This window comes from Microcaecilia unicolor, chromosome 1 (genome assembly GCF_901765095.1).
Source record: "Microcaecilia unicolor chromosome 1, aMicUni1.1, whole genome shotgun sequence".
Taxonomy (NCBI): Eukaryota; Metazoa; Chordata; class Amphibia; order Gymnophiona; family Siphonopidae; genus Microcaecilia; species Microcaecilia unicolor.
This window is the reverse complement of record NC_044031.1, coordinates 3,599,074-3,615,702: the sequence shown is the minus strand read 5'-3', so window position 1 is coordinate 3,615,702 and position 16,629 is coordinate 3,599,074.

Genomic DNA, 16,629 nt, shown 5'->3' with positions numbered 1-16,629 from the left:
CACTCCAAGAAGAGTGCTGGAGAGGCTTTGTTCTGAACACTGTGCTCCTGCTTGATGTGATTTAGAAGATTTTTATGATTTATAAGGACTATAATTGAACCTTTAAGGACGATATCTAAGACACAAGTGGAAGATTTGAAATTGAGGAAACAACAATTGGGGAGCATGTACACAGATTGTGGATATATAGAAATGTGCCCACACAAGGTTTATGTGAATGGGTGGTGAAGTGAAGGGTGTGACTGGGCAAGTTACGGAACTTACACAGCATAAGTGTTTTTATGTGATATATGTATTGTAATAAAAGAAATTAAATATTTTAAAGGAAGAACGTTTTTTGTGATATAATTTAAATACGTGACCAGCTACCATGCTCCATTTTCAAAACCAGAAGAGACGTCGTGTTTCGGCCGTAAAGGCCTGCGGCAGGGGTCTACAATAAAGAAATAATCTCGCAGATTAAATAACACACAGTTAACTTACTGCTAGTTGAGAAATCACATCAAAGTGCTGCTAGGCTTCAGCCTGTGGTCCAACAAGAAATGATAAAAAGCCGGAACATTCTCAGTTCTCTCTCTTTCCTCTCTGCTGCTTCCTGATCTGCACCTCTCTGGACCTTCACTGAATCCCTGGGCCTTGCTGGACTTCACACACATCTAAGATAAGACTTTCTCCAGGCTCCAGCAACTAGTAATCTAGCCTAATTAATGATTTAGACTTAAGTAATGCCACACTAGGAAAAGACCAAGGGTCCATCGAGCCCAGCATCCTGTCCACGACAGCGGCCAATCCAGGCCAAGGGCACCTGGCGAGCTTCCCAAACGTACATCAAGCCATTGTGACATCACTAATGAGGTTGGCTCTTAGGTGGAATGAGCCACTATGACATCACAATAGGTTAAATCACTGCTCTATGTAATAAAAGTGAGCCAAGTAGAGGACATCAACATATAAATGGCAAGTGACCGACTCACCTGCAAATGCGCAGTAGAGACTTCCCTCCCTGTCCCGCCGTCGCGTCACGACGTGATGACGCCAGAGGCGGAACAGAGAGGGAAACGGAGTCGGACGCTGCCGCTGGAGCCTGGAAATGAACATCACGCGCACCAACCTCCACCCTTCCCCCCATCCCGCCCCCCTCCGTATCGGGCCCCCTGCACTGTCCTGACGGCGCCTCTCACCTCCGTGTGGAAGCGCTGCAGGCAGCAGCAGAGCGATCTGCTGCTGCCTGCAGCGGTTTCACACGGAGGTGAGAGGCGACTTCAGGTCAGTGCAGGGAGCCCGGCATGGAGGGGGGAGGGAGCGGCGGCGAGGGGGTAGCTGGAAATCTCGCCTGTTTTAACAGGCTTAACGGCTAGTAAGTACATAAGTAATGCCACAGGGAAAAGACCAAGGGCCCATCGAGCCAGCATCCTGTCCACGACAGCGGCCAATCCAGGCCAAGGGCATGGTGAGCTTCCCAAACGTACAAACATTCTATACATGTTATTCCCGAAATTGTGGATTTTTCCCAAGTCCATTTAGTAGCGGTTTATGTGTCCTTTAGGAAACCGTCTAACCTCTTTTTAAACTCTGCCAAGCTAACCGCCTTCACCACAGTAGCCACAGCCCTTATACCCAGCCATGGCGCCTATAAGTGTAATCATTGAAATACTGTACCAGTATAGGAGAAAAAAAATGTGATTTTTTTTTTCATTATAAATAATTTCTGTAAGCTGTTACAGCTCCGGTATACCCAGTGACAAAATAAGACAGCAGATATAAATTCTCACACTAGACATATTCCAAACACTAAAATGAAAATAAAATGATTTTTTTCTACCTTTGTGGCTGGTCCTTTGTTTTTCTAATCATGTTGGTCCCAGTCTCTGATTCTGCTGTTCTCTATCTGTTCCCTTAACTCCGTTTCCAGGCTTCCTTTCCATTTATTTATTATTCCTCTTTTCTTCTTCATTTTTTGCCCTACATCCATAGGTAAAAGCTGGGTCCTCCACGGACTTGACTGGAGGAGGCATAGAGTGGATCTAGCTTTTGCCTATTTTATCCATCCATGTTCAGTTTTTCTCTTTTCCCTTTCCCTTCCCTCATCTCGTCAGTATGCATCTCCTTCCTCTTCCATCCACGTCCAGCATTTTTCCTCTCCCCTCCATCCATGTTCATCTCACTTCCTCTCTTTCCCTCCCCTGCATCTATATTCCGCATTTCAACTCTCTCCCCTCCCCTTCATCCATGTCCAGAATTTCTCCTCTCTTCCCTAAATCCATGTGCATCTCCTTCTCAATCTGCCCTCCACTCCATCCATGTCCAGCATTTCTCCTCTCTCCACTCCCCTCCATCCATGGCATCTCCTTCCTGTCTTCCCTCCTTCCTCCATGTCCAGTATTTCTCCTCTCTCCCTTCCCCTCCAACCATGTGCATCTCCTTCCTCTGTCTTCCTTCCCTCCAATATTCTCCTCTCTTCCTGCCCTCCACTCCATCCATGTCCAGCATTTCTCCTCTCTCCCCTCCCCTCCATCCATGTGCATCTCTTCCTGTCTTCTCTCTCGTCCATCCACGTCCAGCATTTGTGCTGCCCTTCCCTCCACATCCATGTCCAGCAACTCTGCTCTCTCCCCTGCCCTCCATGTCCAGCAATTCTCCTGTGCTCTCCCCTCTCATCTTTGTCCAGAGATTCTCCTTTGCCCCTATCCTCCCTCCCAACCATTTCCAGCGATTCTCCTCTCTCCCCTGCCCTCCCCTACATGTCCAGTGTTCTCTTCTGCCCTCCCCTAACCATCCATGTCCAGTGATTTCTCCTGTCACCCCAGTCCTCCCTCCCATCCATGTCCAGCAATTTTCCTCTGCCCTCCCCTCCATGTCCAGCGATTCTCCTCTGCCCCCTATCCTCCCCTCCCAACCATTTCCAGCGATTCTCCTCTCTCCCCTGCCCTCTACATGTCCAGGTTCTCTTCTGCCCTCCCCTAACCATCCATGTCCAGTGATTTCTCCTGTCACCCCAGTCTCCCCTCCCATCCATGTCCAGCATTTTCCTCTGCCTCCCCTCCATGTCCCGATTCTCCTCTGCCCCCTATCCTCCCCTCCCAACCATTTCCAGCGATTCTCCTCTCTCCCCTGCCCTCCCCTACATGTCCGTGTTCTCTTCTGCCCTCCCCTAACCATCCATGTCCAGTGATTTCTCCTGTCACCCCAGTCCTCCCCTCCCATCCATGTCCAGCAATTTTCCTCTGCCCTCCCCTCCATGTCCAGCGATTCTCCTCTGCCCCCTATCCTCCCCTCCCAACCATTTCCAGCGATTCTCCTCTCTCCCTGCCCTCCTACATGTCCAGTGATTCTCTTTCTGCCCTCCCCTAACCATACATGTCCAGTGATTTCTCCTGTCACCCCAGTCCTCCCCTCCCATCCATGTCCAGCAATTTTCTCTGCCCTCCCCTCCATGTCCAGCGATTCTCCTCCCCCCTCCTCCCTCCTCCCCTCCCATCCATGTCCAGTAACTTTCCCCAGCCTTCAACTTCCCCCCTCTTTAGCTCGTCGAGTTCTATAACCAACCCCAGCCCCACTTTCCTGCCCTTAAGTCCCCGATAGCCCTGCTTTCTGTTCCTGTCACGTTTAAACATTTATTTTTTTACCTGAAGTGGCAGCGCTGGCGTTAGTGAAAGCAGCAGGCTCGCCTCCTCCAGCCTTCCCTTCTCTCTCTCAGTGTCCCGCCCTCGCGGAAACAGGAAACTACATCACAGGAAGGCAGGACACTGAGAGGGAAGGGAAGGCTGGAGGAGGTGACCCTGCTGCTTTTACTAACGCCAGCAGCTGCCACTTCAGGTAAAAAAACAAAAGGTTTAAACACGGGTGACAGGAACAGAAAGCAGGGCTGTCGGGGAGCTAAGGGCAGGCAGGTGAGCTGGCCCTGGAAAAAAAGGTGCCGGTATGGCTATTAGGTCGGCGAAGTTCAGGAGAGTCTGCATCAGTCTGACTGGGTTAAAAAATATTTCAAAGAGATATATGGAAGAATTGTGTGTGACTGCTGAAAGGTGCGAGGTCAGTTAACAATCTGAGCCACCGCAGTTTTAAATGGCTGAAGAGGACTTGGTGATGGGGGGGTGTGTGCTACTTTTTGGGGGAAAAGTGTTAATTAAAAAAAACAGGTCAGTAGGTTTGGGTGCTTGCTGAGTAAACCAGTGAACTGTTTGTGGGAATGAATAACTTGTGGCTGTGGAGAATTTATAAGGACTTTAAAAATAATTATTTAAAATGTTGTGTCTGTGTGTTAAATATCGCTAATGTGGGATGTTGATCTGGGAAGAGTAGGTTAGGGATTAATGCTTATTTTAAACAATAGTATAAACAGTTTATATTGAGGCAGAACACATTTGGAGGGGAGCAAATGCTTAGGGGAGAGAGTTTCTGTTATTGAATTTTAAAGTAAAGGCAGGAAGGTGAAGTGGACCTGATGTACAGAAGTCAAGCCGGCCCACGCAAGAAAGAGAAGACTTCTAGAAAACCGTACTGTGGACCAAAGCAAAATGGTTCCTACATTAAACGCTAACGGGCAGAAGAACGAAAGCCCCATGCTGTTCCAAACAGCGCTCTAAAAATAGCATGACCTTGGTGGCCCTAGTACCCCAACCCCGAGCCAAGCAAAATGGGGGTTGGAGGCCCGGCGGACCTCCAGTCTCCCCACCTGCCCGACACAAGTTCAGGGAGGTCTGGAGATCCAGTGGAGCATGAAACAAGCCCTCTGACCTGGGGGTCTAGCAGCCCTCTTCCCCACCCCCTACCTTCATTGGAGGAGGAAGATGGTCTCCCTCCTCTTCTATCGGCACTGCCTCAAAAATGGCGGCACCCAGCCTTCCACTGGAGGTCTGCCAGACCTCTAGCCCCTGTGTCACTGGAAGGGTCAGGGTTCCAGCTCCTACAGGGGGGGGCTGCATTGGGGGGAATGGGGACCTGCGGCTGGACAGGGCTCACTATTCATCCCCAATAGTCTGAAAACCCTAACGTCAGTTCTGAGCTGCTTTCTGATCATTGGGGAGGATAGGTTTTGCATTCATTTGCACGCTACTTGCGCTAAGAGCCTTGTTTAGCATTCATTTGGATGCTAGTTACATTCAGAATCCACGAGCGCCTTGTTTCATGCGCGCAGGGGCTCTGATCATGGGGCAGTAGCAAACGCAGGTGCTAATTTAGCGCTGCCAGCCTGTAGAGCCTGTGTTTGCTTCTGATCATTGGCCCATGAGGTATGAGAGAAACTGAAAAGTAGATGGTACCTGGTTCCATATCAAGGGTGGTCCTAGAAAACAAAACGTCAACACAATAAATTCTGAAAGAGAAAGTGAACTTTAAAAGTTGACTTATTGCACTAATCTGTAGCTACAAGGAAGAGGTACTTACCTGACATTTTCACAGTATCTGAACATATTTTGCTGATTGTTTTGAGAGCTCTATAAAAGGGAAAGATGGGTAAGTGTTACTATGTTAATTTGTTTGAATGCTTGCAAATAAACTTATTTTGATTGTTAAACTCCATGGTTGGTATAGAGTTTATCTGTGACATATTTTTGAACATCGTTGCAATTCCTTGCTCTGCCACCAGGGGGCTCATTAAAGAAATCCAAAGGTTATCAATAGAAATCAAACAAAATAAAACATGGAAAAGAAAATAAGATGATACCTTTTGATTGGACATAACTTAATACATTTCCTTGATTAGCTTTCGAAGGTTGCCCTTCTTCCTCAGATCGGAATAAGCAAATGTTCTAGCTGACAGTGTATATAAGTGAAAACATTCAAGCATTATTATGACAGTAAAATAGATACCATTGGAGATTCTACATGGAATGTTGCTATCACTACGCAACATTCCATGTAGAAGGCTGCGCAGGCTTCTGTTTCTGTGAGTCTGACGTCCTGCACGTAAGTGCAGGACGTCAGACTCACAGAAGCAGAAGCCTGTGCGGCCACATTGGTGATCTACAAGGGCCGACTTCTACATGGAATGTTGCTAGTGGAATAGCAACATTTCCATGTAGAATCTATAGAAATCAAACAAAATAAAACATGGAAAAGAAAATAAGATGATACCTTTTTTTATTGGACATAACTTAATACATTTCTTGATTAGCTTTCGAAGGTCGCCCTTTTTCCTCAGATCGGAAATAAGCAAATGTGCTAGCTGACAGTGTATATAAGTGAAAACATTCAAGCATTACTATGACAGTCTGACAGGGTGGGAGGATGGGGGTGGGTAGGAGGTATGCATGGGGACATCAAAACATATCATTGATATTCTAACAGGATGGGTGTGGATAGGTGAGGGGGTCTGGGGTTCCTAGCCCATTATAAACCATAAAGCTGTATGTCTCTGTTGATCACCCTCCCCTCACCTACCCATACCCATCCTGTTAGAATATCAATGATATGCTTTGTTGTCCTCATGCATACCTCCGACCCACCCCCATCCTCCCACCCTGTCAGACTGTCATAGTAATGCTTGAATGTTTTCACTTATATACACTGTCAGCTAGCACATTTGCTTATTTCCGATCTGAGGAAGAAGGGCAACCTTCGAAAGCTATCAAGAAATGTATTAAGTTATGTCCAATAAAAAAGGTATCATCTTATTTTCTTTTCCATGTTTTATTTTGTTTGATTTCTATAGATTCTACATGGAATGTTGCTATTCCACTAGCAACATTCCATGTAGAATGTCGGGCACTTGTAGATCACCAATGTGGCCGCGCAGGCTTCTGCTTCTGTGAGTCTGACGTCCTGTACGTACGTGCAGGACGTCAGACTCACAGAAACAGAAGCCTGCGCAGGAATGTTGTAGTGGAATAGCAACATTCCATGTAGAATCTCCAATGGTAGCAACATTCCATGTAGAATGTCCAATAGTATCTATTTTACTGTCATAGTAATGCTTGAATGTTTTCACTTATATACACTGTCAGCTAGCAAATTTGCTTATTTCCGATCTGAGGAAGAAGGGCAACCTTCGAAGCTAATCAAGAAATGTATTAAGTTATGTCCAATAAAAAGGTATCATCTTATTTTCTTTTCCATGTTTTATTTTGTTTGATTTCTATAGATTCTACATGGAATGTTGCTATTCCACTAGCAACATTCCATGTAGAAGTCGGGCCCTTGTAGATCACCAATGTGGCCGCGCAGGCTTCTGCTTCTGTGAGTCTGACGTCCTGTACGTACGTGCAGGACGGTCAGACTCACAGAAACAGAAGCCTGCGCAGGAATGTTGCTAGTGGAATAGCAACATTCCATGTAGAATCTCCAATGGTAGCAACATTCCATGTAGAATGTCCAATAGTATCTATTTTACTGTCATAGTATGCTTGAATGTTTTCACTTATATACACTGTCAGCTAGCAAATTTGCTTGATTTCCGATCTGAGGAAGAAGGGCAACCTTCGAAAGCTAATCAAGAAATGTATTAAGTTATGTCCAATAAAAAAGGTATCATCTATTTTCTTTTCCATGTTTTATTTTGTTTGATTTCTATAGATTCTACATGGAATGTTGCTATGTCCACTAGCACCATTCCATGTAGAAGTCGGCCCTTGTAGATCACCAATGTGGCCGCGCAGGCTTCTGCTTCTGTGAGTCTGACGTCCTGTACGTACGTGCAGGACGTCAGACTCACAGAAACAGAAGCCTGCGCAGGAATGTTGCTAGTGGAATAGCACATTCCATGTAGAATCTCCAATGGTAGCAACATTCCATGTAGAATGTCCAATAGTATCTATTTTACTGTCATAGTAATGCTTGAATGTTTTCACTTATATACACTGTCAGCTAGCAAATTTGCTTATTTCCGATCTGAGGAAGAAGGGCAACCTTCGAAAGCTAATCAAGAAATGTATTAAGTTATGTCCAATAAAAAGGTATCATCTTATTTTCTTTTCCATGTTTTATTTTGTTTTGATTTCTATAGATTCTACATGGAATGTTGCTATTCCACTAGCAACATTCCTGTAGAAGTCGGCCCTTGTAGATCACCAATGTGGCCCGCGCAGGCTTCTGCTTCTGTGAGTCTGACGTCCTGTACGTACGTGCAGGACGTCAGACTCACAGAAACAGAAGCCTGCGCAGGAATGTTGCTAGTGGAATAGCAACATTCCATGTAGAAATCTCCAATGGTAGCAACATTCCATGTAGAATGTCCAATAGTATCTATTTTACTGTCATAGTAATGCTTGAATGTTTTCAACTTATATACACTGTCAGCTAGCAAATTTGCTTATTTTCCGATCTGAGGAAGAAGGGCAAACCTTCGAAAGCTAATCAAGAAATGTATTAAGTTATGTCCAATAAAAAAGGTATCATATTATTTTCTTTTCCATGTTTATTTTGTTTGATTTCTATAGATTCTACATGGAAGGTTGCTATTCCACTAGCAACATTCCATGTAGAAGTCGGCCCTTGTAGATCACCAATGTGGCCGCGCAGGCTTCTGCTTCTGTGAGTCTGACGTCCTGTACGTACGTGCAGGACGTCAGACTCACAGAAACAGAAGCCTGCGCAGGAATGTTGCTAGTGGAATAGCACATTCCATGTAGAATCTCCAATGGTAGCAACATTCCAGTGTAGAATGTCCAATAGTATCTATTTTACTGTCATAGTAATCGCTTGATGTTTCACTTATATACACTGTCAGCTAGCAAATTTGCTTATTTCCGATCTGAGGAAGAAGGGCAAACCTTCGAAGCTAATCAAGAAATGTATTAAGTTATGTCCAATAAAAAAGGTATCATCTTATTTTCTTTTCCATGTTTTATTTTGTTTGATTTCTATAGATTCTACATGGAATGTTGCTATTCCACTAGCAACATTCCATGTAGAAGTCGGCCCTTGTAGATCACCAATGTGGCCGCGCAGGCTTCTGCTTCTGTGAGTCTGACGTCCTGTACGTACGTGCAGGCCGTCAGACTCACAGAAACAGAAGCCTGCGCAGGAATGTTGCTAGTGGAATAGCAACATTCCATGTAGAATCTCCAATGTAGCAAACATTCCCTGTAGAATGTCTAATAGGTATCTATTTTACTGTCATAGTAATGCTTGAATGTTTCACTTATATACACTGTCAGCTAGCAAATTTGCTTATTTCCGATCTGAGGAAGAAGGGCAACCTTCGAAAGCTAATCAAGAAATGTATTAAGTTATGTCCAATAAAAAAGGTATCATCTTATTTTCTTTTCCATGTTTTATTTGTTTGATTTCTATAGATTCTACATGGAATGTTGCTATTCCACTAGCAACATTCCATGTAGAAGTCGGCCCTTGTAGATCACCAATGTGGCCGCGCAGGCTTCTGCTTCTGTGAGTCTGACGTCCTGTACGTACGTGCAGGACGTCAGACTCACAGAAACAGAAGCCTGCGCAGGAACTGTTGCTAGTGGAATAGCAACATTCCATGTAGAATCTCCAATGTAGCAACATTCCATGTAGAATGTCCAATAGTATCTATTTTACTGTCATAGTAATGCTTGAATGTTTTCACTTATATACACTGTCAGCTAGCAAATTTGCTTATTTCCGATCTGAGGAAGAGGGCAACCTTCGAAAACTAATCAAGAAATGTATTAAGTTATGTCCAATAAAAAAGGTATCATCTTATTTTCTTTTCCATGTTTTATTTGTTTGATTCTATAGATTCTACATGGAATGTGCTATTCCACTAGCAACATTCCATGTAGAAGTCGGACCCTTGTAGATCACCAATGTGGCCGCGCAGGCTTCTGCTTCTGTGAGTCTGACGTCCTGTACGTACGTGCAGGACGTCAGACTCACAGAAACAGAAGCCTGCGCAGGAATGTTGCTAGTGGAATAGCAACATTCCAGTAGAATCTCCAATGGTAGCAACATTCCATGTAGAATGTCCAATAGTATCTATTTTACTGTCATAGTAATGCTTGAATGTTTTCACTTATATACACTGTCAGCTAGCAAATTTGCTTATTCCGATCTGAGGAAGAAGGGCAACCTTCGAAAGCTAATCAAGAAATGTATTAAGTTATGTCCAATAAAAAGGTATCATCTTATTTTCTTTTCCATGTTTATTTTGTTTGATTTCTATAGATTCTACATGGAATGTTGCTATTCCACTAGCACATTCCATGTAGAAGTCAGGCCCTTGTAGATCACCAATGTGGCCGCGCAGGCTTCTGCTTCTGTGAGTCTGACGTCCTGTACGTACGTGCAGGACGTCAGACTCACAGAAACAGAAGCCTGCGCAGGAATGTTGCTAGTGGAATAGCAACATTCCATGTAGAATCTCCAATGGTAGCAACATTCCATGTAGAATTCCAATAGTATCTATTTTACTGTCATAGTAATGCTTGAATGTTTTCACTTATATACACTGTCAGCTAGCAAATTTGCTTATTTCCGATCTGAGGAAGAAGGGCAACCTTCGAAAGCTAATCAAGAAATGTATTAAGTTATGTCCAATAAAAAGGTATCATCTTATTTTCTTTTCCATGTTTTATTTGTTTGATTTCTATAGATTCTACATGGAATGTTGCTATTCCACTAGCAACATTCCATGTAGAAGTCGCCCTTGTAGATCACCAATGTGGCCGCGCAGGCTTCTGCTTCTGTGAGTCTGACGTCCTGTACGTACGTGCAGGACGTCAGACTCACAGAAACAGAAGCCTGCGCAGGAATGTTGCTAGTGGAATAGCAACATTCCATGTAGAATCTCCAATAGTAGCAACATTCCATGTAGAATCTCCAATAGTATCTATTTTACTGTCATAGTAATGCTTGAATGTTTTCACTTATATACACTGTCAGCTAGCAAATGTGCTATTTCCGATCTGAGGAAGAAGGGCAACCTTCGAAAGCTAATCAAGAAATGTATTAAGTTATGTCCAATAAAAAGGTATCATCTTATTTTCTTTCCATGTTTTATTTTGTTTGATTCTATAGATTCTACATGGAATGTTGCTATTCCACTAGCAACATTCCATGTAGAAGTCGGCCCTTGTAGATCACCAATGTGGCCGCGCAGGCTTCTGCTTCTGTGAGTCTGACGTCCTGTACGTACGTGCAGGACGTCAGACTCACAGAAACAGAAGCCTGCGCAGGAATGTTGCTAGTGGAATAGCAACATTCCATGTAGAATCTCCAATGGTAGCAACATTCCATGTAGAATGTCCAATAGTATCTATTTTACTGTCATAGTAATGCTTGAATGTTTTCACTTATATACACTGTCAGCTAGCAAATTTGCTTATTTCCGATCTGAGGAAGAAGGGCAACCTTCGAAAGCTAATCAAGAAATGTATTAAGTTATGTCCAATAAAAAGGTATCATCTTATTTTCTTTTCCATGTTTTATTTTGTTTGATTTCTATAGATTCTACATGGATGTTGCTATTCCACTAGCAACATTCCATGTAGAAGTGCGGCCCTTGTAGATCACCAATGTGGCCGCGCAGGCTTCTGCTTCTGTGAGTCTGACGTCCTGTACGTACGTGCAGGACGTCAGACTCACAGAAACAGAAGCCTGCGCAGGAATGTTGCTAGTGGAATAGCAACATTCCATGTAGAATCTCCAATGGTAGCAACATTCCATGTAGAATGTCTAATAGTATCTATTTTACTGTCATAGTAATGCTTGAATGTTTTCACTTATATACACTGTCAGCTAGCAAATTTGCTTATTTCCGATCTGAGGAAGAAGGGCAACCTTCGAAAGCTAATCAAGAAATGTATTAAGTTATGTCCAATAAAAAAGGTATCATCTTATTTTCTTTTCCATGTTTTATTTTGTTTGATTTCTATAGATTCTACATGGAATGTTGCTATTCCACTAGCAACATTCCATGTAGAAGTCGGCCCTTGTAGATCACCAATGTGGCCGCGCAGGCTTCTGCTTCTGTGAGTCTGACGTCCTGTACGTACGTGCAGGACGTCAGACTCACAGAAACAGAAGCCTGCGCAGGGAATGTTGCTAGTGGAATAGCAACATTCCATGTAGAATCTCCAATAGGTAGCAACATTCCATGTAGAATGCTCCAATAGTATCTATTTTACTGTCATAGTAATGCTTGAATGTTTTCACTTATATACACTGTCAGCTAGCAAATTTGCTTATTTCCGATCTGAGGAAGAAGGGCAACCTTCGAAAGCTAATCAAGAAATGTATTAAGTTATGTCCAATAAAAAAGGTATCATCTATTTTCTTTTCCATGTTTTATTTTGTTTGATTTCTATAGATTCTACATGGAATGTTGCTATTCCACTAGCAACATTCCATGTAGAAGTCGGCCCTTGTAGATCACCAATGTGGCCGCGCAGGCTTCTGCTTCTGTGAGTCTGACGTCCTGTAACGTACGTGCAGGACGTCAGACTCACAGAAACAGAAGCCTGCGCAGCTACCTGGAATGTGCTAGTGGAATAGCAACATTCCATGTAGAATCTCCAATAGGTAGCAACATTCCATGTAGAATCTCCAATAGTATCTATTTTACTGTCATAGTAATGCTTGAAGGTTTTCAACTTATATACACTGTCAGCTAGCAATTTGCTTATTTCCGATCTGACGAAGAAGGGCAACCTTCGAAGCTAATCAAGAAATGTATTAAGTTATGTCCAAATAAAAAAGGTATCATCTTATTTTCTTTTCCATGTTTTATTTGTTTGATTTCTATAGATTCTACATGGAATGTTGCTATTCCACTAGCAACATTCCATGTAGAAGTCGGCCCTTGTAGATCACCAATGTGGCCGCGCAGGCTTCTGCTTCTGTGAGTCTGACGTCCTGTACGTACGTGCAGGACGTCAGACTCACAGAAACAGAAGCCTGCGCAGGAATGTTGCTAGTGGAATAGCAACATTCCATGTAGCATCTCCAATGGTAGCAACATTCCATGTAGAATGTCCAATAGTATCTATTTTACTGTCATAGTAATGCTTGAATGTTTTCACTTATATACACTGTCAGCTAGCAAATTTGCTTATTTCCGATCTGAGGAAGAAGGGCAACCTTCGAAAGCTAATCAGAATGTATTAAGTTATGTCCAATAAAAAGGTATCATCTTATTTCTTTTCCATGTTTTATTTTGTTTGATTTCTATAGATTCTACATGGAATGTTGCTATTCCACTAGCAACATTCCATGTAGAAGTCGGCCCTTGTAGATCACCAATGTGGCCGCGCAGGCTTCTGCTTCTGTGAGTCTGACGTCCTGTCGTACGTGCAGGACGTCAGACTCACAGAAACAGAAGCCTGCGCAGGAATGTTGCTAGTGGAATAGCAACATTCCATGTAGAATCTCCAATGGTAGCAACATTCCATGTAGAATGTCCAATAGTATCTATTTTACTGTCATAGTAATGCTTGAATGTTTTCACTTATATACACTGTCAGCTAGCAAATTTGCTTATTTCCGATCTGAGGAAGAAGGGCAACCTTCGAAAGCTAATCAAGAAATGTATTAAGTTATGTCCAATAAAAAAGGTATCATCTTATTTTCTTTTCCATGTTTTATTTTGTTTGATTTCTATAGATTCTACATGGAATGTTGCTATTCCACTAGCAACATTCCATGTAGAAGTCGGCCCTTGTAGATCACCAATGTGGCCGCGCAGGCTTCTGCTTCGTGAGTCTGACGTCCTGCACGTACGTGCAGGACGTCAGACTCACAGAAACAGAAGCCTGCGCAGGAATGTGTGCTAGTGGAATAGCAACATTCCATGTAGAATCTCCAATGGTAGCAACATTCCATGTAGAATGTCCAATAGTATCTATTTTACTGTCATAGTAATGCTTGAATGTTTTCACTTATATACACTGTCAGCTAGCACATTTGCTTATTTCCGATCTGAGGAAGAAGGGCAACCTCGAAAGCTAATCAAGAAATGTATTAAGTTATGTCCAATAAAAAAGGTATCATCTTATTTTCTTTTCCATGTTTTATTTTGTTTGATTTCTATAGATTCTACATGGAATGTTGCTATTCCACTAGCAACATTCCATGTAGAAGTCGGCCCTTGTAGATCACCAATGTGGGCCGCGCAGGCTTCTGCTTCTGTGAGTCTGACGTCCCTGCACATACGTGCAGGACGTCAGACTCACAGAAACAGAAGCCTGTGCAGGAATGTTGCTAGTGGAATAGCAACATTCCATGTAGAATCTCCAATAGTAGCAACAGAATCTCCCAATATTAGCAACATTCCATGTAGAATCTCCATAGTATCTATTTTACTGTCATAGTAATGCTTGAATGTTTTTCACATTATATACACTGTCAGCTAGCAAATTTGCTTATTTCCGATCTGAGGAAGAAGGGCAACCTTCGAAAGCTATCAAGAAATGTATTAAGGTTATGTCCAATAAAAAAGGTATCATCTTATTTTCTTTTCCATGTTTATTTTGTTTGATTTTCTATAGATTCTACATGGAATGTTGCTATTCCACTAGCAACATTCCATGTAGAAGTCGGCCCTTGTAGATCACCAATGTGGCCAGCGCAGGCTTCTGCTTCTGTGAGTCTGACGTCCTGTACGTACGTGCAGGACGTCAGACTCACAGAAACAGAAGCCTGCGCAGGAATGTTGCTAGTGGAATAGCAACATTCCATGTAGAATCTCCAATGGTAGCAAAATTCCATGTAGAATGTCCAATAGTATCTATTTTACTGTCATAGTAATGCTTGAATGTTTTCACTTATATACACTGTCAGCTAGCAAATTGCTTATTTCCGATCTGAGGAAGAAGGGCAACCTTCGAAAGCTAATCAAGAAATGTATTAAGTTATGTCCAATAAAAAAGGTATCATCTTATTTTCTTTTCCATGTTTTATTTTGTTTGATTTCTATAGATTCTACATGGAATGTTGCTATTCCACTAGCAACATTCCATGTAGAAGTCGGACCCTTGTAGATCACCAATGTGGCCCGCGCAGGCTTCTGCTTCTGTGAGTCTGACGTCCTGTACGTACGTGCAGGACGTCAGACTCACAGAAACAGAAGCCTGCGCAGGAATGTTGCTAGTGGAATAGCAACATTCCAATGTAGAATCTCCAATGGTAGCAACATTCCATGTAGAATGTCCAATAGTATCTATTTTACTGTCATAGTAATGCTTGAATGTTTTCACTTATATACACTGTCAGCTAGCAAATTTGCTTATTTCCGATCTGAGGAAGAAGGGCAACCTTCGGAAAACTAATCAAGAAATGTATTAAGTTATGTCCAATAAAAAAGGTATCATCTTATTTTCTTTTCCATGTTTTATTTTGTTTGATTTCTATAGATTCTACATGGAATGTTGCTATTCCACTAGCAACATTCCATGTAGAAGTCGGCCCTTGTAGATCACCAATGTGGCCGCGCAGGCTTCTGCTTCTGTGAGTCTGACGTCACTGTACGTACGTGCAGGACGTCAGACTCACAGAAACAGAAGCATGCGCAGGAATGTTGCTAGTGGAATAGCAACATTCCATGTAGAATCTCCAATGGTAGCAACATTCCATGTAGAATGTCCAATAGTATCTATTTTACTGTCATAGTAATGCTTGAATGTTTTTCACTTATATACACTGTCAGCTAGCAAATTTGCTTATTTCCGATCTGAGGAAGAAGGGCAACCTTCGAAAGCTAATCAAGAAATGTATTAAGTTATGTCCAATAAAAAAGGTATCATCTTATTTTCTTTTCCATGTTTATTTTGTTTGATTTCTATAGATTCTACATGGAATGTTGCTATTCCACTAGCAACATTCCATGTAGAAGTCGGCCCTTGTAGATCACCAATGTGGCCGCGCAGGCTTCTGCTTCTGTGAGTCTGACGTCCTGTACGTACGTGCAGGACGTCAGACTCACAGAAACAGAAGCCTGCGCAGGAATGTTGCTAGTGGAATAGCAACATTCCATGTAGAATCTCCAATGGTAGCAACATTCCATGTAGAATGTCCAATAGTATCTATTTTACTGTCATAGTAATGCTTGAATGTTTTCACTTATATACACTGTCAGCTAGCAAATTTGCTTATTTCCGATCTGAGGAAGAAGGGCAACCTTCGAAAGCTAATCAAGAAATGTATTAAGTTATGTCCAATAAAAAGGTATCATCTTATTTTCTTTTCCATGTTTTATTTTGTTTGATTTCTATAGATTCTACATGGAATGTTGCTATTCCACTAGCAACATTCCATGTAGAAGTCGGCCCTTGTAGATCACCAATGTGGCCGCGCAGGCTTCTGCTTCTGTGAGTCTGACGTCCTGTACGTACGTGCAGGACGTCAGGACTCACAGAAACAGAAGCCTGCGCAGGAATGTTGCTAGTGGAATAGCAACATTCCATGTAGAATCTCCAATGGTAGCAACATTCCATGTAGAATGTCTAATAGTATCTATTTTACTGTCATAGTAATGCTTGAATGTTTTCACTTATATACACTGTCAGCTAGCAAATTTGCTTATTTCCGATCTGAGGAAGAAGGGCAACCTTCGAAAGCTAATCAAGAAATGTATTAAGTTATGTCCAATAAAAAGGTATCATCTTATTTTCTTTTCCATGGTTTTATTTGTTTGATTTCTATAGATTCTACATGGAATGTTGCTATTCCACTAGCAACATTCCATGTAGAAGTCGGCCCTTGTAGATCACCAAT